The 21,859-nt window shown below is 50.1% G+C and overlaps 1 protein-coding gene across 4 annotated transcripts in view; it reads left to right on the forward strand.

Annotated features, from left to right (window-relative positions):
* The window catches only part of Tns3 (tensin 3), a 233,842-nt gene that overhangs the window by 29,402 nt on the left and 182,581 nt on the right, over positions 1-21,859 (forward strand). For all 4 annotated transcript variants that reach the window (XM_040746680.1, XM_040746679.1, XM_040746678.1 and 1 more), the window contains one exon: positions 17,204-17,315. The gene's annotated coding sequence lies outside the window, so the exon portion shown is untranslated. Of the gene's footprint in view, positions 1-17,203; positions 17,316-21,859 lie in introns of those variants that run through there.

Consider the following 21,859-nt stretch of genomic DNA (forward strand, 5'->3'; position numbering starts at 1 on the left):
GAGGTACGTTTTGGCAGAGATTTGAAAGAAGAGAGTAGAAAACAGGGTTGGTAGGAAGGAAAAACAGGTGCAGCCAGCAGCGTTTGCAAATGTCCTGGGGCAGCAGCATGTGAACAGATTGGTAGGGAATAGATTAAGTTTGCCTGAGGGGCCTGTGGCTTTTTAAGCAAACTGCTTAGATGTGGGAGGGTTTGCTGAGTTGTGTGTACTTCTTGATTTCCCCCAGAAGCTCCATCTGGTTGGCTTTGGATACGGAGGTCAGTTTACTGGTGGACTGCATGGTGGGAGAGGCCTCACTTTGAATTGCTTCTGCAGGACTTCTCTGTGGATGGGTTGTGTGAACTAGGGAAAGGGAAAGCCTTCAGGCTGATGGCGGAGTGGTAGAGAAGATGAATGGATGGGAGGAACTCTCAGAGAGACAGGGTTGATGTTGGAGTCTTCCAGTAAGTACCACGGGGAGAGAGGCTGTCAGCTGATGAGTCACTGGCTGCAGGGTGACAGTTCTGGAGGATGCCCACAGTAGACCATCTAGGACAAAGCCCACCCACCAGAGTTTTGCAAGGCAGGGCACTGTAATAAGACATACGGTCTTGGAGACCAGTGTATGTGTAGAGAGTGTGCACATACTGTTGGAAACTAGAGTAAGATGGGGAGGGCAGCTGGGGGTGAGAAAGGAGGCCCTGGGCATTCCTTCTTGGTCTAAGAAGCTGTGGAGAGGTGGGTTCTGAATGTCTCCGTGGGATGAAGACTGACGTTTGGGTTTGTCAGTGGGATGGTGTGGAGCACACTGCTTTGAGAGCACAATGGGTCCCCTCTACAGGTGTCTTCTGGAAGGCCCACAGAGATGTAACACAGCTGAGGTGGGAGGGTCTGAGTGCCGCTTGTTTTTGAAGGATGTAGTGCTCTCTAGCAGGCTTTATTAAAGAAAGCCGGGAGGGAGGGAAGAGATGGAGTTTCGGAGGTGGCGCAGGGCCAGCATCACATGATTGGAGTCATGAGGCCTGGGTTCTGTCGTGTGCATCTAAGATTAGAAACGGTGATACCATTGAGTGGCTGTTCTGGACCAGGCTTTAACTGCGTTTGTGTGTGTGGTGTTACAGCTGTACGGTGGGCACGTCTCAGGGATGGCAGGGTAGATTTAGGGCTGTGCTTAGAACTGGAAGTGGCTACCTTGGCTTGCTGCCCCTCTGGCCTTCACCTTTCATCCTCCAAGCATTCTCTGGCCTGCCTGCTGGCTGGTGGAACTCAAGTGTGATCCGGTGGTCCACGGTCATGACAAGGACGGGCTAGGAGGAGAGTCTTCTGGGTCCTGACTTCCTGTGCTGTGCACACTTTGAGAAGAGGCAGGCGAAGATGTTGCCCCTGGGGTTCTCTGCCGATGCCCTAGCCTGATCAGTTTCTGCTGCAGTCATTTTGCAGGGCTAGGTGCCTGGGTTCTTCCTTCTGCTCTCCCTTCTCTCAGCTTCTGGTCACTCTTCTCACCGGGGCTTCTTTCTTTCCAGAGGATGGATCCCTTTGTCCCTTTAGGCTTGCAGAGTCCCTGCCCCTCCCATTCCCCAGTAAACTCCAGAAGGCATGAATGGAGAAATGGTCCTCAAGCAGCTAATCAGAAATTCAAAGGGCAGCTGATAGGAGGCCTTGCATTCCAAAGGCCTAACCCAGGGTGTAACTGAGGGGTGTGGTCTCTAAGTGACAGTCACCTTAAACCCAGTGGCTGTCTTTGTTGGTTTACACACTTGCTCCTTGTATAAGGCAGCTTTGCCAAGCACAGCCCCAAGGGCTGTGGGCCAAGGGACACAGTGCAAACACCCACCCCACCAACCGCAGGCTGGTGTACCATGAGCTTGGACGTAGTTACAGGGAACAATAAAGGTGTCATGCCCTAGCCAGTACCCACCCCTCCCCCGCAACATGAAGACACTGATGGCTATAAATTTGTTCTTTTTTTAATAAAGCAGGGCTGGGAAGATTGCCGGACCCTTGATGTAAGGATTTTTTTCTTCAGTGACCTTTTAAAATTAAAACAACTGCTCAAAGTCTTTAGGAAGTCCATAGCTGACACTTTTGGCATCTGCTCTTTGGAAGGTTTTCAAGACTCTGCTGAGTGGTTGTGCAGGGGTTGGGGGTGGAGGGGTAGAGGGTAGGGGGCGTGCCCCTTGTGTGGAAGCCACATGAGTTGGGCTCCTGCATTGGTGCTGTGCCAGATTTGAGGATGAAACTCTTTTGATGCAAGCCTCAAGGCCCTTCCGGTGAAAGGGGAGGGGACTCCCTGAGCTATCTGTGAGCCGCTTGGACAGGAAAACGCTGACTCACGGCCACAGCAAACTCACCTATGAAGACTTTGATAATAAGTAGCTAAAACTTGTTCTCTTGATGAAAACAGAAAGGGGGCGGCATGGGGGGTGGTGGTTGCTAGACATTGTACCAAGCCCCTTCATGACTGTCTAATTTAACATTCAGTAGATGTCTTTGAGGTCAGTCAGCTAGAGTAACAAGGGAAGAAACCTTGTCTCAGAGAAGTTAATATTAAACCTGTGGTTGCACAGCTAGCCTGGCTGGAGTCTCCTAGGGCATTCTGGCGTTTGCCGAGTGAGTTGCCCACCTCCTTTTCAGGCATGTCTGTTGTGGCAATGGCCCAGGCTCTGGGCTTCTGTTCCCAAGCCCATTGATCCTAGAATAGAGCCCCATTGGGAGATGTTGAAGACATGCTGGCCTCTTGAGTTCCCTCGGGATTTGTAGTGTGAATGATTGGGGTAGAGTTGGTTCATTTGGGGATGTTTCTATCCACCCCCTTCAGGGAGGTGTAAGGGTGGGTGTGGCCTGCCATGACCCCGATGATGGGCTATATTTTCTGCCCAGGGTTAAGATGATCCTTTGCTGTTGTATGCTGGCCTCAACAGGGGAAGTTGGGTTGTTTCTGTTCTGCAGAGCTGAGGAGGTTTGAAAGGACTAGGGCTAATCCACGTGCTTCCCTGTGGAAACCAACTGGACCAGGTCTTCACACTGGAGGAACTGTCCCTGCTGTACTGGCCTTACTCTGGGGCTGACCGGAGACTGCGTGGAGGCCAGGCTTGGGTTCTCCTTTGCATACTGCCTGGGGAAACTGTACAGGTGTTCTTGAAATTACGTTTGATTTCTAACTTTAATTTTTAAACTCAAACCTAGTAATTGTAGATATTCATAGAACCCAGCAGTGTGTGTGCGTGCGTGTGTGTGTGTGTGTGTGTGTGTGTGTGTGTGTGTGTGTGTGTGTGTGAGCTCAAGCATGGTGTTTTGATACCCATGTGCATTGCATACTGGCAGCTAATCAGCATATCATCATCTTAAATGCTTATTATTTCTTGGTGGAGACAGCACTGATATCTTCTATTTTGTCCCCAGGTGGTGGTGGTGGTGGTAGTGGTGGCACACAGCTTTATTTAATCCCAGCACTAGGGAGGCAGAGGGAGGTGGATCTCTGAATTCGAGGCCAGCCTGGTCTATAGAATGATTTACAGGACAGGTTACAAAGCTACAGAGAAACCCTGTATTCTCAACTATGGCAGCCTTCAGTGCAATAGAAACTCAGAACTTACTTGCATCTAACAAACTTTGTACCCATTGGTCCCACCCCCACCCCACCCCACCCCACGGCCTCCTGGCCCTGTCTCCTCCCCCTGACCCCGTCTAGACGGTGGCAACCACCTCTCTACTCTCGATTCTGTCAGGTTGTTTTCTCATAATCCGCATGGTGCTTGCCTTTCTGTGCTTGGCGAGTTTCATGAACCAAAGTACACCCTAGGTTGTTGCAAATGGCAGGATTCTACCCTTCTTTATTGACTGAGCAGTATCCTATTGGGTATTCGTACAGCATCTCCCTAATCTATTCATTTGTCAGTGGCCCCTTAAGATGATTTTAATCACTCCAGTAGCCACACAGACTGAGTCTGATCAAGTTATTGTCTTAGAGCCACTATTTTTTTTACATTAAACTTCCTTTTATTTCTTCCTAAACATATTTTATTTTGTATGTATGTTTTACCTGCATGTGTGGTAAACCATATGAGTGCTGGTGCCTACAGGCTGGAACTCGTGCTACAGATGGTTGGGAATTGAACCTGGTTAGCAGTAGTCTCCTCCTCCTCTGCCTCCTGCTTCTTAGACTTTTGAAACAGGGTCTCACAAAGTGTCCCTGGCTGGTCTGGAATTCCCTGTGAAGTCTAGGTTGGCCTTCGTCAGAAACTGGCCTACCTCTGCCTGTTGAGTGCTGAGCTTAGAGGCGTGCCTGTCCGGTTTAGAGCACTTCTGCTTAAATGGTGGCTCATGGTTCTGCTAGGATCTCTGTAACTCAGCGCGGGGCACATGAGAGAGAGCGTCTGGCAACAGTAAAATGTTTCTGAGCACCCGATGGCCAGATGCACCCAGGATCAGAAGCGCAGCAAGTCTGAAGTTTCCTGCAGCACTCGCTGGGGTCCTGCAGGCATTGGTTCTGAACACACTCGCACCTCGTATGCTGTCTTTGAGTGTACTGCCAGTTAACACGGCACCGCCTGAACAGTACAGATTCCAGACTGTTATACGAATTTCAGCGTTTTTAGTGTAGCTATTTTCTGCTCTTATAGAAACGTAACGGTCTAATTGTTGAAAGCAAGGGCTTAATATGCTTGGGCCATTATCATCTAGCATTATCAAGCTAGCATAGCTTTATGTTATATTGTGTTAAGAGCATTCCCTTGTTATCTTTTTCCTCCCTCTGCAGTGGTTGTGTGTATCCTGGCTCCCTGGGATACTGGAGGTCTGTCACCCCAGGAAGGTCACTGAGAGCCCTTTGGGACAGGGGTTCCCTTCTGCTAGGTTGGTTCAATAAACACACAGAACATTTACCATGCATTTATTACATCTAATAACTGGGTATTTGCATTCCAATCCCACCACCCCTTTCCCAGAGCTAATTCCCATTGGGAGTGAGACTGTATTTGGGTGGATGCCCTGGCTTGTTTGGACCACTGGGTCAGAATGCCCTAGGAGGGTGGCTTGGGAGCACAACTTGTGTGTTTAGAAAGCTTAATACCAAAGGGCTAGCTCACAGTGGGGTGGGACTTTCAGGAAAGGCAGTTTGTCTTGACTTCTCTAGATCGGGGGAGGAAGTACATGGTGGGAGAGGACAGGGGAAATGGAGCGTGTCTCCTCGTCGCTGCTGGACGCCCTGCTATGATGTCAGGAGTCTCCATCTGTTCTTGACAAAGAAGTCCCCAGATGTGGCTGTCACAGCTTGGCAGTTGGCGCTAAGCTGTTGTCCCGATGATGTCTTGAACTCTGTAGTCCCTGAAGATGTGCTGGTGAAATTGGCAGACTAATGCCCACCCCTTGAGGTCAGTGGCTCTGGAGTTCCTCCCAGGTGTGGTGGATGCCAAGGCAGATTTTACCAGGCAAGTGTCCTAGGAACGCCCAGGCTGCTGTCCTACATCCATCTTGGTGGTAATAACTGTGTTTTTCTGCCGTGTACCTTGGGTCAGGCACCTCAAATGCAACATCTTTAGTTTGTTCTATTGCTTTGATGTGTACAGATGTCTCTGGGGATGGTGTGTGCACGCGCGCGTGCGTGCGCGTGTGTGTGTGTATGTGTGTGTGTAAGGGGATTATAAACTGCTGCCTGGACTCACCAGTGAACCCATGAGATCTTGCGTCCGACATTCTTCTCTCTCCAAGTGTGTATTGTCCTTTCCTACATTTCCAAGCTAGAGGTCTCCTGGACAGGCTCTGCCATGTTAGTGGGGTGGACATGGCTCTGGGGTCCTCCCAGGTCTCCAGGGCATACTGACACGAGGCAGGTACCCTGGCAGACACACTGAGTCCGTCTGTAGGTGGGATCGAGCACAAACTGGATACACTGGGAAATGGCAAAGAAAGGTCTTTCAAGGGAGGGTTTGATCCAGGTCTGTGCTTGGGCAAGGCCCAGATGCCGTGGCCTTGGAGCAAGGAGAGAAAGCCAGGCTTAGAGATTTCTGCAGGTGAGAGCCACCAGTGGCTTGTGTTAGCACTGGCAAAGGCTTGCTCAATCCAAGGCCACAGTCATCGTGACCTCTTGATTGACATGGGGTCTACCACCTTCCCAATCTTAGACTTACTCTTTTCCTTTTACAATGAAGGTACTGTGGGGCTCTCTCTATTCTCCAAGGAGATTGGTGCTAGGGAATGTCTCTCTGCCTGTGACTACGGTGGCCTCCACAGGATGAGTGGAAGCTGGTCTCAACCGTTCCTTACAAACCTTCTCTGGGAGCATCTCCTGTTATTCTGCTCATCCCTTCCCTGTCCTACCAGGTGGGAGGTGTGACCCCATGCAGCCTCCAATTATGTTATTTGTTTGTAACAGTGGGGATTCAGGGCTCTATTGCCAGTGGTTTGCAATGCAGTGTTTTCACTATTTTGTCACTGGAGCCCTCTGAGGTTTAGCTGGCCAATCGGATTCACTCCAGGCTGTCACGTCCTTGGGGTATGCTTTTCTGTTGTTCCTGTGGGTGTGTCCTTGCCACAGGGCTCTGTTTCTCTAACCCTGCCCGCTGTGGACAGAGCGCATGATGTCTGTTTATGCCACTTTCACTTCTGAGTGCACCTGTGCCAGGAGATTCTCACCGCTGCCCCGGTTGTAGAATGTTCTCGCTACTCCTCTAAGACAGGAGGCTCCGGGCTTCGTTCTCTTGTAGGTATGCAGTTTCCCATCACATGTGTCGTTCTTGTCATCCTATTCATATTTCAAAGCATTTCCAGGCTGGGTGTTGGGAGACGCTACTCCGCTGCTACTCTCCCCTAACACCTACAAACACCCCTGGCATACCCTGCAGACTGTTCTCCATGGCCACAGCTGGTCTTCCCCCAGGGTCAGCACCTGCTAAAACCTCCGCATGACCAGGGGTCCAGCCTGGCCCTGCTGTGGTCTTTCTCCTGTCACTCACTGCCTTTTGCTATCCCGCCCAGCTCCCCAACCTCTTTCCTGCACCCTGTCAACCTCTAGCATTAGCGGGGCATTAGCCACCATGCCTGGCCTCCTCACCCAAACACATTCTCATGTCCTTTCGGGCCTGGAAAATATCTGGCCCATCCAAATCTCAGCCCACCAATTGAGGTCTTACATCACGCGTGGGCACTGTTGCTCCCTGCTAACGCTGTGCGCTCATGGACTTCTCAGTGATCGATTCCACAGGCGAGCAGCAACTGTAAGAGTAGCTCACAGACCACAGCGACAGCATGGAAACTCAGATCTAACGTGAGAAAAGCTGGCTATTATGGGGCCACGTCCTCAATTCAGTCTGGGCTTTCAATACTTGGATGCGATCTCCTTGATTGCCGAGGTGCCGGATGTCTCCCTTGGTTGTCTGGCCTCCCCTGCCCCATGCGTGAAAAGAGTGTCATTTTGTTCCTGGAGACCAGGTGCGGTGAGAAGCCAAGGGGAGGCCAGTCTGGGCCGTGGGACGCCCTAAGGGGATGGGCAAAGCAGAGAAGAGACAGGAGGCGGGAGGGAGACTTGTCTCTCGCTGTTGCCTGCAGAGTGGAGATGGCATGAGTCTGCCACTCAGGTGCGGGTGGGAATCAGGCACCACCGGATCTGGCTGCCTGCCATGGCATCTGGATTTCCCGGGCCCCATGGAGCCGTCGGCCCATAGCTCGCTCAGGAGGTGGAGCTGGGTGGGTAAGGGTGAGACTCCACCCATGTGAGTGACCGTCATTGGTGGCCAGGGAGCTGAACAAGAAGGACCATTTGTCATCTGTGCCCACACTACGCTGTGCCTGTGTGGCATGGGCCTGCACAGGGCTGCTGCAGGATCCAGATGACCAAAGGCAGAGTGGGTCCCTCTGCTGCGAATCCCGCTCAGGGATGGGAGACGATATCTCTCGGGGATGGGGAGCGGGTGGAAGGTGGATCCTCAGCTGAGCCCAGGAAAAAGCAGTTGCTATCAGTCAGAAAAGAGAAAAAGGAAAAGGCCCCAGAAGTCAGAAGAGAGCACGATGGCTCAGAGTGGAAGCCAGAGTGTGGAGGCCAGCTGGGAGCCTGGCTGAGGGATCAGTGAGGAGGCCAGGGAATGCATGGGAGAGGTGCAGCCTGGTGAAGCGACTGTGGCAAGCCCTCTGGCTTCAAGGCTCTGGACCTTGGCCCAGAGTCCTTGGCTGTAATTGCTGATTCTCTCCGGGACTGAGACAAACCAGTTTGTTGTCGGGAGCTAGAAGTTGTATCACATTCACATAGTTCATAGCTAGTAATAAAGAGTAGGCGTTTTGTGAATGGTGTGTTCTCTTAAGTAACTTCCGGCAGGTTCAGGTACGCCTGTGTGGCAGGCCTGAGCATTGCCTCAGCCTTCCTACTGCTGGGCTCACAGACGTGAGTTGCCACGTTCGCCAGCGCCTGCCTCTAAGGAGTAGTTCTGAGAGGACCCCAGGGTGTGTGGAGCCCATTCTCTCCCTCAGAGCTTTATCACATTAGGGCACTACGTCTTCGTTTCTGAATTCAGACTCCTGCTGGCTGTGTCAGCACCTTAGTAAGGCTTGTGGCTGATGCGGTCAACCTGTGGAAGGACTTGCTGTTTCATGCACACCTCCTGACAGACAGGCGAATCCCTGCTTCCTACCCTCGTGGGCTACACGTGGGGATCCACAGTGAATGCAGTACTCCTATTCTCAGGGATCCCCAGGCAGTGGAGGAGGATAGAGACGGTGCGTGCAGGAACATGACTTTGAGACTTGCAAAAGCGAAGGCTTGAATGAGTGGCTATAGGAAAATAGTGATGGAGGGATACTGAAACAGTGAAAACTGAACACAGTGGAAGATGAGTAAAGGTCTCATTTGAGGGGGCGGGAAATAGAACACATGCATATCTACCTGGTGATAACTGCACGAAGACATGGAGTCTTGGTGGCATGCCTGTCTTAGGCAACTTTTGGTTTTCTTTCTTTCATCCAGCTTTTGTAGAAATGTGAAGAGCAGCCATTGCTGCTGCACTGCAGAAACATTAAGATGGATAGTTAGTGCCAGGACCTGAGAGGTTGAATGGAGGGCTGGAATTTGCACATGTGGTAACCATAAAGGCCCTTGCAGCCCACCCAGACTGCCCTCCCTGCTAAGGCATTTGGGCACACAGGCTCAAACTAAGAGTGTGAGATCCACAGAGGCTCTGGGACACTTCAGGCTATTAGAAGGCCACACGGGCTGGGCCTGGCGCCAGGGCCACTAGGGAGGGCTTCATGTTTAGAGCTATATATTAAGTACGCTGCTACCCCATTGCAGGGGTCTCCTCTGCTGCACCTAAGAGACCGGGGCAATTGCTTCAGCTTGAACCCATCCGTCTTTCAAAGCAGCCGTTCTGTAGTCTCAGAAGTTAAGACTTGCCTTGGCTGTAGCTACCGTCTGTTGCTGTTGAGATTGTTTTTAAGGACACAGTCCCAGGCAGGCCCACAGGCCTGGGGTAGGAGAGCGGCTGCTCTTGTCAGAAGAGTATACTCTTGGCTTTTTAAAGGGACTCTCGGCCTGTCTGGGCCCCTGGCTTGCCGTTCCTTCATCTCAGAGTTTTCATCCCACACCCACGCTCCTTTTCGAATTTCCTTCTAAAATCCCAGACCCTGAATGGAATGGCTGAGATGAGATTAGTGGGGATCCTCCAGAAGAGGGTGGCGCTGAGAACGGGGAGTGGGCACCCATCTCCTAGGTGTGCAAAACGGGCAGTCACTTGCTTTGGGCTTTGCCTGAAACCCCACAGTTACCTTTTCCAACAAGGTCACCCCCCTTAATTTTAAAACTTCAGAAGCAAATTTGGTTAAAAAGCCCCCTTTGCCTTAGCGTTTTCCTTCTTCCTACTCCAAATGCACTCGTAGCTGGGTCGTGTCGATTACCGGTCGATACTTCGCAGCGCAGACGCAGGGTGGACTGGAGAACAGTCAAGATTTTAAAATGCCAAAAGCCCTGGGAACCTGCTGCGTTTTGATTCTCTTTAAGCCCCTGGGCCAGCGCCACTAGAGGTTTGAAATCCTAGTAATGCCGAACCCCGAGCCAAGCGTCGGTAATTCCAGTCAGATGGCGGCAGGGAGGCGTCCCCACCCCCCACCCCCGCGGGAAGGCGTTTCTTCGCCCACTTCTCCCGCGTCTGGCTGAGCAGCGGTGCCCGGCTCTGGGCTGCGGTCTGCGGGGGAGGGCGGGCTAATTCGTGTCAGATGGAGGGCGGCCGCGCGGGGCCCGCCACTCGCGCCTGGCTTTTGTTCCTTGCGTCTGACTTCTGACGGCAGGAGCTTTTGCAGAGGCCGCCCGAGACGCACGCGACCCTGTGCCTTGCCCACGCAGGACCCGGAGCCGTCGGTGCCCCGCACTTGCCCGTGGACAGGGGCGGATCGCAGAGGTGGCCATGCGGTGGCGCGCGCTGGCCCCGGGCCCGCCCGCGAGGTTGGCGCGCGAGGCCGGGGCGCGTGGGCGTCCGCGCCAGGTGAGTGGCGCAGCCGGCTGCTCGGGCTCCCTCGGGCACGCACGTGGGGTCCCGGGTGGGCTCACAACGCTATGCGCTCGTGGGCCTGAGAGCGCGCGTGCCCCGGCTGCTGCGCGTTCGTCTGCATGTGTGCTGGGCTGTGCATGCGAGTGTGTGACAGTGTCTAGGGAGCTCGCAGGACGCGGCCGACTGCTCGGGTGAGCCCGAGGCAAGGTGGGAGTCAGGACTGCCCTAGACCATTCCAGTCCAAAAGCCACTGGAAAATGCCTCTTTGGGTCTCTTTCTCTGCAGCGGAGGCGGGACACTGGCCATTGCGCAGACTCGCTCTTCCCCGCGTGTGTGTCTTGCCGAGGTTTCTTGCAGATGTCCCCCGCTCGCGCCTGGAAGAGGTCTAGTGCAAGTTCCCGGGTCTCCGAGGACACCGCAGCGCCCTGTGGATCACAGGACCGTCCTCTGTGGGGTTCAAACTAAACAGGCTTGCGGTGGTGGCCCCACCCCCTCTTCTAAGTCTCTAAACCCAGCATCGACTTCGATTGTTTTCCCAGGAAACTTTTGGAAGATTCTGTATGGCGAAAGGTCTGCGAGTCAGTTTTGCTTCAGCAGTTAAGACATGGTTGCTGTAAAGTAGTGGTTCTCAAGCTTTCTAATGTTGTGACCCTTGTTAACAGTTCCTCATGTGATGACTCCCAGTCATAAATTACTTTCGTTGCTTCTTCATAACTGTGATTTTGCTACTGTTATGAGTCGTAAATATCTAATAAGCAGGACATATGATAATGCAGCCCCCATGAAAGGGACCTTATTGCGATCCACCTCTGCTCTAAAGTGTGGGAACATCTGTGGCTTGTGTTTGTGTGTGTGTGTGTGGGGAGGTCCTTCCTGCCCTAGGAGCCTGCCTTCTGTGGGTAGGTCTGGGGACAGTTCTGCGGATATGGGAAGGGTTCTGGTTTGGTTGCTTTCAGAGAAGCCAAGTTGAGCTGAGAATGTGTTTTTGATCAGTGCTGTCTCCCTAGAATGCTAGCTAGCCACCCCGGTGCTCCTACATTCTCTTCCTGTGGTGGGCTGAATATTTCCTGAAGGGAAAACATAGCTCTGATTGCACGGACATATCCTTGTACTATGAAGCTACTTTGCCACAGTGACCTTTGGTGGAGAGAACCTGGCTGTGGGTTCCCTGTGCGGTTTTGCCTTCCACTGAAGGCAGCCTCCCTGCCCTCCGGAGACCTCACTATCAAGGCTAATTGCTCTGGCCCTCTCCGGATGTCCTTGTGGAGCCAGCAGCCTTACTGGTTACTCTTCCAAAGTTTGGCTCCTAACAATTAAATGCAATTTAGGTTCCTGAACTAGCTTTGCCAGCTGCTTCAGCTTTGCTGTCGCGTCCCCCCCCCCCGGGGGGGGGGGGAGAAATACAAGCATAGGATCAGGAAAAGACAAGGGCAGCCTAACTCCATCTAGTCTTCTTTCTCAAGAAAGATGTTGTGGAGCGGCACGTGAGCAGATGTTGTTACACTATCTTAATAAACTCCCTGGGGAGCAGGCAGTTGGAACGGCCGGGCAGGCCCCACAGTGCCTCTGCTGTTCCACCCCGCAGCTTCTAACTGTGGACCAGTGAGCAAGAGGCTTGCAGGGAAACAGTGCCTCTTTCTCTTTGCTTGGAATAAAGGTGTTTGTGACCAATGAAACGTTACAGTATCTCTCCTTGGCCCACAGACTATAGCCAGTTCATTTAGTGCACAAGTCTTAATTGAGGGACTGTGGTCTGCTGTCTGCCAGCTGGGCAGGGCTCACAGAGGACAAAGGAGAAAGAGCCTGGTACCCCCCACACAGGATATGGCAGGCTAGCACAAGAGAGAACATTATAAAAGAGCTGCAAGGTGGTCAGAAAAGGTATGTGCCAGCCTGGGTGTGAAGAAGGGTGAATTCCTGTGCCTGTCTGAATGTGGCCTTGGGGTGAGCCTTTCCCTCATTGGTTGTCTGTAGGGTCTGGGTCTTGTGTATCACGGTCTCCATCTGTACAGCAGTGGGGGTTGTGATAATGATGTGCAAGTGCCTTACTAATGTGAGTATTGCAGACTCCTGCGGGGCTCTGGATACAGGGTGTCTGCTATCAAGTTGGCAATACCTAATTTGAAACAGACAGACACAGGCATAGGGAGGAGTATTTAATAGAGGTGCCTTAACAGTACAGGTCCAAGTGACACTGTAAGGAAGAGTGGTAGCTCTAAACACTTCCCAGTGTTTTCTGCTCCTGTCTCTAGGGGAATCAGATTTGACTTGGTCTGGGGTGAACTCTACCCCAAGTTGTTTTTAAAACTACCCAAGTTATGCCTGTGGATGTGTAGCATTTAGGTCATTTCCAGTAGGGGAGGGAGGGTGTCCTTTCCATTTAAGAGGAGTTGTGGCTTGCTCAGGAAGGCCAGGTTTAAATTCAGATGACAGAGCCAGTGCAGAGGTCCCTGCTGGGTTCCGGCACTTTCTCTTTCTGTGACAGTGTTGTCTCCATCATAGCAGATACAAGGAGCAGGCAGTGAGATGTCAATATAGCCAGGGAAGATTCTGGGTCTAGAAATGGCCTCTTAGGTTTGGAAGTGGTAAAGGTTTTCCAATTTCATTTGTGGGAGTTCATTGGTGACTTCTGGACAGAACAATGTGTTGATCTTGTATCGTCCTGTTTTGCTGATTTTTTTTTTTTTTAGATTTCATCAGATTTTTCTGCCTAGGCTGTCAGGTTACCAGGAACAAGACTATTTTACAGCTTTCCAAATGGGTTGCCTTTTATTTCCTTTTCTCGCCTCATCGTGCCGTTTAGAATCTCAATGTGAAGTCTTGAATAGTGCCACCTCTGCCTGGCCACGTATCTTAAAAGGAAGCACCAGCTCCTGTGACTAAGGATGTTTGCTGTAGGATTTATCTAGCCACATGTGATCAAGGGAGGAAGCCCCCTTTTCTCCGTTTGAGATCTTATCAGGGTGGAGGGTAGGTTTTGTCAGTAGACTTTCCCACCCACTGATTTAGAAGACTAGCTGGTTCCCTTCTTAGCTTTTTTTTTTTTTTTTGACAGTTTTGCTTTTTGAGACAGGGTCTGGCCTCTACCTTTTCCCTGCCTCACCCTCCAGAGCTCTGGTATTTAAGTTTATTGATTGATATTGTGAATGTTTTGAACTCTTACGTTTCTGGGATAAGCCAACTTTTCACAGTGTAGTGTGTTGTGGATTATGTCGGCTAACCCATGTGTTATTTAGAAGTGTAGTATTTTGTTTGCAACCGTTTGGGGATTTTCCAGAGACTGCTGCTCATGTTCCCAACTTTGATTCCGTTGTGGTCAAAGAAAATTTCTTTTCTTCAGTAGGACTTGAATGCATTTAGATTTGTTCAGACTTGTTCTGTGTTCGCAACATAGCTAAACACGCTAGTACACTTGAAAGAATGTGTGTTCTGGTGCTCTTGAGCCAAATACTTGGTTTCTGTTAGGTCAAATTGTTTGATAATATCATTCAAATCATTTGTATCCATGTTTGTTTTTTTTGACTGGATCTGTCAGTTGCTGAGAGAGGGTTGCATAACCAAATGCCACAGAAATCGTGGCCTAACAGAAGTGTATTCGCTACCAGTGTTGAGGAAGGACACAGACGTCATGGTTTCTCTGATTTCAGGACTCGTTTCTTCACTTCTCCAGTCCTTACATGGTTATCCCTTTATGAACACGAGGTCCTTGACATGTCTGTTTTCTTATAAACCATGGCAATAGCTTGTATTATTTTGAGGTATCCCTGACCAACACCTTATAGGGAGGTATCCTGTGCCAGGCACTGAGATTTTCATCAAATAACCACTGCCTTATGAGAGCAGCATTGTCTACCTGTGCGTGCTAACTTCCATTTAAACTCCTTTTAAGAAATAAGGGTTTAAAATTATTTCACCAATAATGTGGTTCTTTCTTCCTTCTGTCGTTTGGCTAGCCCCTCTCTCTGCCTCCTTTTCTCCACCTCCCCCTCCCCACATTTTGAGAAGATGTAATAAAATTGTAATAACACGCTTATGGTCCTTGTCTGCTAATTCTAACGTCCCAGTCAGTTTCCATCGTTTATTTTCTAATTATGAATTCTATTTACATTCTTGTATCCTTGAGTGCCTGATAATTTTTGCCTTGGTTGAATTCTGGGAAATTTTATGGTCTTTGTGGTATTCTGGGTGTGCTTTTTCTCTGAAATGTAGTTCTGTTCCTGGATAGCAGTAACAGCCTTGGGGCAGTGTTTTTCAAATAGCTTCTGTAGGCCAAGGACGGTGTGTTCAAAGTCTAGCTAATCTCTACAAGGCACGGTCGCTCTGCATTTCCTGTAGCACAGGGCAAAATTGGGATTTCTGATGTACAGGGGCCCTGCTTCTCTAACCCTGCTGGAGAGGCATAGGGTGTGTGTTGGGGAAGTGAGGGGCTTTTTTCTAGATGCTTGATGGACACACATATGCTCCTCAGTACTGGCCCTTTTTGAAGGCTTTTCTGCAGACCTTAAGAGTTCTGCTGGGGCTGTGGGGCTGGAGAGATAGCTCAGAGGTTAAGAGCACTGGCTGCTCTTCCAGAGGTCCTGAGTTCACAGCCATCTGTAACGAGATCTGGTGCCCTCTTCTAGTGTTTAAGCATACATACAGGCAAAATACTGTACACAAAATAAATAAATCTTTAAAAAAAAAGTTCTACGCTGGGCGGTGGTGGCATATACCTTTAATCTCAGCATTTGGGAGGCAGAGACAGGAGGATCTCTGTGATTTTGAGACCAGCCTGATCTTACAGAGAAAGTTCTAGGACAGCCAGAGCTATGCACAGAGAAATCCTGTCTTGAAAAACCAAAAAAGAAAAAAGAAAAAAAGTTCTGCAGCTCTTCGTTCTGTGGTGCCTTGTAGGAAACTCTTCTAGCTTTCCTCAACAGAGGCATCTCACTGGACTCAGCCTGGATCTCCTCTGCAGCCTAGAGTCCCTTAAGAAAGAGTGAGTGAGACAGGAGGTTCACCTTAACTTATTCTTCCCTCGGAAGTGCAGCCGCGGGTCCCTGAACACGGGTGCACTTCGGATGTATGTCATCAGGTGCAGTTGTCGTTGTGTTCCTGTAAACTAAGATTGCCCAGAGTCACCAAGTGGAGGGCTTCAGCCTCAGTTGACTCTCAGAGCACCTTGGTGCTTGAGGGGGTTTGCTGACCAAAGCATCCTCATCTCGGTCCGTCATTTCCTGCTGCGGTGTTTTCAAACAATGGTTCTGTGTATTTTGTGCATGTTGTAGTATGAGGATACATTTATTCTCTGCTAGGATTTTTGCACCAGCAGTTCAAGGAAGATCCTGTGACTTCTTCAGAGCTAAGTAAATAAAAACGCTGCTGTCACGGTGTTCCACGTCCCCGAAGTCCTTAAAAGCAATCTGGCTAGCACATCTTGCCCAGGAGCATTATTTTATACAGATCTGCATTTTTTTCACCTCTCTTGTAGATCGTTAGCTAGCATGACATACAGTTATGAAGCTTTAATGACTTCAACTGTGTGCCCTCTTTAGCTGCCTCCCGGGCCTGAAACCAACGCCCACCGTCAGTGTTCCTTCAGGGTTCCCACCCATTCACCATGCAGTATGTTCTGTGGCTGCTGTTGGCTCAGATGTGCTGGAGTTCCAGTGGACAATCATAGAACTCTCATAGCCTTGAGATTTCAGATTGTGTGATCCTTTAATCCACGGACCTGCACGGATAGTCCGCACCTGTGTGTTTCCAAACACTATTCAGTTGTATTACCAATACCTTTGGGGAAAAAATCTTCTTTTATGAGAGATAGGTTATTATTTCTTGTTTGGGACAGTTTGTTTTTTATTATTAGACTACAGTATTGACTACACTGCATGAGTGCTAGGGCTGGACAGAAAGTAAAGTAATTCCTGTAGCCCTGGATACCTTTTGAGTTACCTTGTCACACTTTTTTTAAAGTTTGTAAGAAATTGTCAAGCTTTTTTCCCAAAGTGGTTGTTACTGAGTACATGAGACATGGTAACATTTTTTTCTCAGTAAATTTCCGTTATCTTGGTGGGTGTGCCGTGACCTCCATGTGTCTTGACTAATATCCACGTGGTTATTGCGGATCATGTTCTGTCATCAGCAAATAGGCATAAGGATATTTCTAAAAAAAATGTGAATGTTTCCAAGAGCCTCAGACTCCGTAAACACAAACTTGGTGGATGAAAACTAATCTCCCCATACTAACTCTTGTCATCATGGTTGAGAAGAAGCGAGTGTGTGCCCCGCCCACCCTAGGACTGTCTGCTCTACAGAAGAGCGCATCCTAGAACATGGTCTGAGAGCCTCTGAACCTTACTGGTTAATTTGGGACACCTTTGACAGGAAAGTCGTTTAGAATCGCTGAACTTTGTTTTGCTCTTTGCTAATTATTTATTCTACGAGAAAACGCCTGAGTCTGGGAGGGTGCTTGGTTACTTTGTTATTGCCGTGGATGATGTAAGCCTGGAGGCTGGAAGGAGCATATTACCACCCAGGTAGCTGCCTAATGTTTCAGTCCCGATGCACCCCAGGGGAGACGCTTAGACTGACAGAGGGTGCCCTGCCCCCTAGATCCCCAATGTCATCCAGGGACTCTCTTCAGAAACTATAGTTTACTTGGTAAAGCTCTTCTTTCAGCCCCTTTCAAGGTTTGCTAGATTTATTATCTCTTAGGAAAGAAATAAAAAAAGACGCCACGAGCTGAAGTGCTGACAGTTCCTTTACTCTTTCAGCCAGAAGAATTTACCACGTGTCCTCACAGTTTTAAGAAAAAGGACTTTAAAAAGCCCAGAGTCTGTGGAGTGTGCAGACAGACCATTGACGGTCAAGGGATTGCTTGCCGAGGTAAGTCCATGCCCTTGAACCTCTCACCCTTTAGACCCAAGGTGGGGGCGGGGGCAGTAAAATGAAGCCAGCCATTCATCTGGGAGTTTCCAAAAGTTAAGTTATGGAATTTCCCTGTTGCACCTCTCTTTACCCCCCACCTGGCAGGGGATCCCATGTTTACAAAGATAAACTCCTAAGGAAAATTTCTAGAAAGAGCAGAGCTATTACCCTAGGAAAGTAGGCTGCCATGGGCAATTTGTGTCTTCAAGTCAGGACATTTACAGCCTACTTAACACTTTTCAGGGTTTCATTTCCAAATCTATAGTCTGCAAATGAAGTGTCTATTCTTGAGTTAGGGTCCATTTTGTTTGTTTGCTTTTCTATTTTTTTTAAATAATTTGTTTATTTTATGTGCATTTTCTTCCCTGCATTTTGTCTGTATGTAACTGGAGTTACAAACAGTTGTGAGCTGTCACGTGGGTGCTGGGAATTGAGCCCAGATCTTCTGGAAGCAGCCAGTGCTTGTAACCACTGAGCCCTCTCTCCAGCCCCTGAGTTAGGGTCCTCTCATCCTGTTTGTAGAAAACATTGGTATTGTTTCTAAACAGCCATCAGGATGGCTTCTTGATGCTTAAACCTTACAGTTGGTGCCATTTAGAATTCTCCTGTGACTGCATATTGGTTAAGTCTCCAAAATGAATGTGACTGGCTTCCATCGCGCAGTCCCGGAAGCCCATAAGGATTGGGCCTTTGGGGTGTGATGGGGACTGTTCTTTGGTGTCGGGTCCATTGTGGTGTTTAGGGTTTCCTTCGTAGTGTTAGTTTAGCTAGCTTTCCTTCCTCTTTCCAGCAGGCTAGCCTGAACTCTTGTCCTCCTAGCTTGCCTCCCGAGTTCTGGGATTGTAGAGTTCGCTGCCACCCCCATCGGTTCCGTTGTGGACGATTTCCGGGGTGTGCCTGGTAGGCCTCTGTAGTGCTCTTTTCTGTCTTTCTGACCTGAAGTTTTAGAGAGAAGATGCACCACAACGAGTCAGGAGTGGACTGGGAGTGTGGCCCCCCCTAGGATCTGTTTAGAGTTGAAAGGCATCTGCCTGGCCTGTAGTATTCCAGTTTGATGTCCTCTGCCCCACAGTGTTAAAGAGCATGCTAACTGCCGACCCTTGGCTCCATCCCAGGCCTGCTGAGTATCTCCCTTGCTAGCTGAGTCCCGAGTTCCCTCCCACCCTTGGCCTGCTGGGGGTCCCTGTTGACCTGAGCCTGGCTTGTTCCCTCCTAGCCTCGCCTGCTGGGGGTCCCCCTACCCTCAGCTTCCTGGGGGTCCCCCTGTTTACTTGAGTCCTAGTTGTTTCCATTCATCCTGGGCCTGATGAGGTTGTCCGTGTCTCCATGCTCCAGCCCCCCAGTCACAGGTGTCTCCCCACTGCACTCCTGCCTACCCAGCATCCACTCCTCTCACACCCCACCCCACCCCACCCCGCCCCAGTTGGTGTAGAATGCTGGGGCCTCTGTTGCTTTCTGCTTATAAGCAGCTTCCTAGAGGCCAGCAGGGTTTCTAAGCCATGACGTGCCCAGAGTACAGGGGTGCGGGAAGATGTCATTGATGCTGAGGTCAGTAGGCAGTGGTGGGTAGGTGGGGCCTCACTGACTGAGGAGGACGGTGGGAGTTGGCACAGCCGCAGGAACTGGCAGGGGCTCTCCACCCGCTTTCTGTTGGCCTAAAGGAAAAAGGAAGGGAGCTGAGATCGGGTCATTGGCACCCAGGGGATGGACAGAGCTCTTTAGTGTGTTAGCAGAAGTGACCTTGTGGGGAGGGCACACTCACTGTCCTTTGTGTTTGTGACCTCCCTGTGGCTGTACTTGTGCGGCTGAGTCCAACCGGAAGCCAGCTGTCCTGCCTCTAGATTCCGGAGTCTTTTCCCATGATCCATTGAGGGCAACAGTCCTGCCCTGCATAGTAACCCGGACCTCATGGGAGCTGGCTCACAGCACTAGGCTTTCCCTGAGCATGCCCTATCCGTACAGGAAGGTCCCATCAGCCTGGTGTAATGGCCCTTTCTGTGTGCAGACCAGAGTGGCATGCCTAGTGTGCCATCTGCCTCACCAGGCTTGCTCTGTAGTGTCTGTGACGGAAGACAACGGCCCCGGCCCGTTCTCCGGGGTTGGCACACCCAGGAGCATGTATAAAAAGCTGTCTAGTTCTATTTGTACTGTGAACCTCCTTCTCCTGGAAGTACTTCTGTTTCAAGAATTGCATCTTGGGCCTGGTGAAAGGTCTTAGTATAAGCCTGAGGGTCTGAGTTTAGTTCCCAAAACCCACATAGAATTTGAAAGAATGAACTTACTCCTCAAAGTTCTCTGCCCTCTACCCATGTCCCATAGCATTGCATGGTCCCCTCCCCCAACTCCCTTATAGGAATATTAATAAATAAAAATGAATGAAAATAATTGGACCTCTAAATATGAGCCTCAAGTCTGAAACTAAGGCAGGAGAAGGTGCGCTGAGGTGAAGGGGGGCTGAGGCCCCCATCTGTGCTCCCCTGAGTCAGCATTAGCTAGCTGTGTGCAGTTTGGGAACAAGGTAATAGGGGATCAGCTAAGTCCACATTCCGTTGGGCTTTCTTCTGGGCAGCAGCCTCGACAGAGACAAAGTTTGCCTCCCTATAAAGAGAAGCCTTCCTGCCAGCCTGGTTCCAGAGCCGCATCAGTCCCAAATAACACACAGGAGGCTATATTAATTATGAAGCTGTTGGCCTTGCTTGTTTCTTGCTGGCTAGCTCTGACTTAAGTATTTACCCCATAATTGTTAATCTAAGTATTTCTCTTACTGGAGAAATTTCCGGGCTTCCTACCCCATGGCGGGTACATCTTGACTTCCTGTGTTTCTCCTTCCCAGTGTTCTCCTGGACTTCTAGGCCCACCTATCTTGGTTCCCTATGGGCCAACAGTGCTTTATTGACGTATACACAGAACTTCCCCAACACTTCCCCATCTAGGACTAGAGCCCACAGTGTGACTGAACCAGGGGCTGGCAAGGTGCGTGCAAAGCCTGCACCCAGCTTCGTGGGACTGAAGTCAGGGTTAGTCTCCCGGGAGCCCTTTATGGGAAGTGTTCTGATGGGGTCCCACATGTCTAATACCCACACATGTCTTGTTCCTGCATGCAAGCACAGATCATGCATGGGGATCTGGAGGTGGGGGGCTCTTTAGATGAAGGGTTTTGCTAGCCAACACCTGCAGCAGTGACTGGCATGCACCATGGTCGTTGTCCCCCAGGAAGAGTTGCGTTTCTTTATATAGTAAGGCCTGGTTATGGAGGAACTAGTCCACACAGCCTTCGTCCTACCTTAGTATACTACTTAACACCTCAGGGAGTTCTTTGTTACTTTTCCATAGGGACCCAGTGGGCAAGAGCAGCAAGGAGAAGCCCAGAGCAGCGTCGAGGCTCTGACTTGCAATTGGTGTACGCTGATTGGGTGGGAGCCATTGTCTGTACTTCCTGCCCTGGACAATGCTCATTGTGTTGGCCCTGTCTTTGCCTGGGCTTGGGGTTCCTCTTATAAAGTAGGGACTCTGGGCTGGTCCTGTAGCTTCTGCGAACTCCATTTGATGATGTTTTTAGTATGTGGTACGTGAAATGTCAGAGGGACTCCAGTGGGCATGTCAGAATGGTATGTGGTTGTGTGTACCTGACTGCATGTGTCTGTGCGCTCACAGGTGAATGGGGACCACACGCGTAGTTGTGATTGTACATGTGAGTGGTTACAAATAGGAAGTGCAAGTGTGCATGATTTTCATGAATGTGGATGTGCCCATTCCTCTGACTGCATGTATGTGTGTGTTCACATCTGTGTGCGTGTGTCTGTACACAAAGAAGGTTCCCTGGAGAGCATCACTCTGACTCAGAGCCCTTGGGAGAATTGCACCTCTCTGTTCTACCAGGACTGTAATTTAGGTAGAGCATGTCTGGGAGGTGCGTGCGAGAGAAAAGTGCGACCAGTGGTGTTTGAGTGGAGGAGGTGTTCAGCGGGCTCCTCTGTCATCCACTTGTTAAGAAAGACTTGCTATGGTGTGTCGTTCCCAGATAAATACTTTCGTTTCTCAGGTCCTAGGGATGCAGGCCTTCATAAGTGTGCAGGCCAGCATGACGGCCTTGTGACCCAGAAGGCACTGACGTTATACAACTTTCTCCCAAGTTCTGACTTTCTTTAAGGCTGTGTCATTAGCACGGGCCCTGCCCCCCACTGGGACCCTCTGTGAGCCCTGTCACTTCAGGGGTGCTCTGTCTTGTACCATTCAGTGACAGACCACAAGGCTCTATGTAAGCTAGAAGGGGCCCTTCACACACTGCTCTATTCTGGGACCAAAACTATGAGAAATAGATTTGCTGTCATTGCTCAGTCACACAGGCTGTGATTTTTCTTTTTAAATAGCAATCCAAATAGACTGAGACATCATATTCATATACGCAAATGTAGTAATTCTGTTATTACGCAATTACTACTTTAATGCCCCCAAATTATGTTTCAGGAATTTTATATCTGATCTTTCTCATGACCTTTGAA

The sequence above is a fragment of the Mesocricetus auratus genome, unplaced genomic scaffold, assembly GCF_017639785.1.
Source record: "Mesocricetus auratus isolate SY011 unplaced genomic scaffold, BCM_Maur_2.0 Super-Scaffold_100006, whole genome shotgun sequence".
NCBI lineage: Eukaryota > Metazoa > Chordata > Mammalia > Rodentia > Cricetidae > Mesocricetus > Mesocricetus auratus.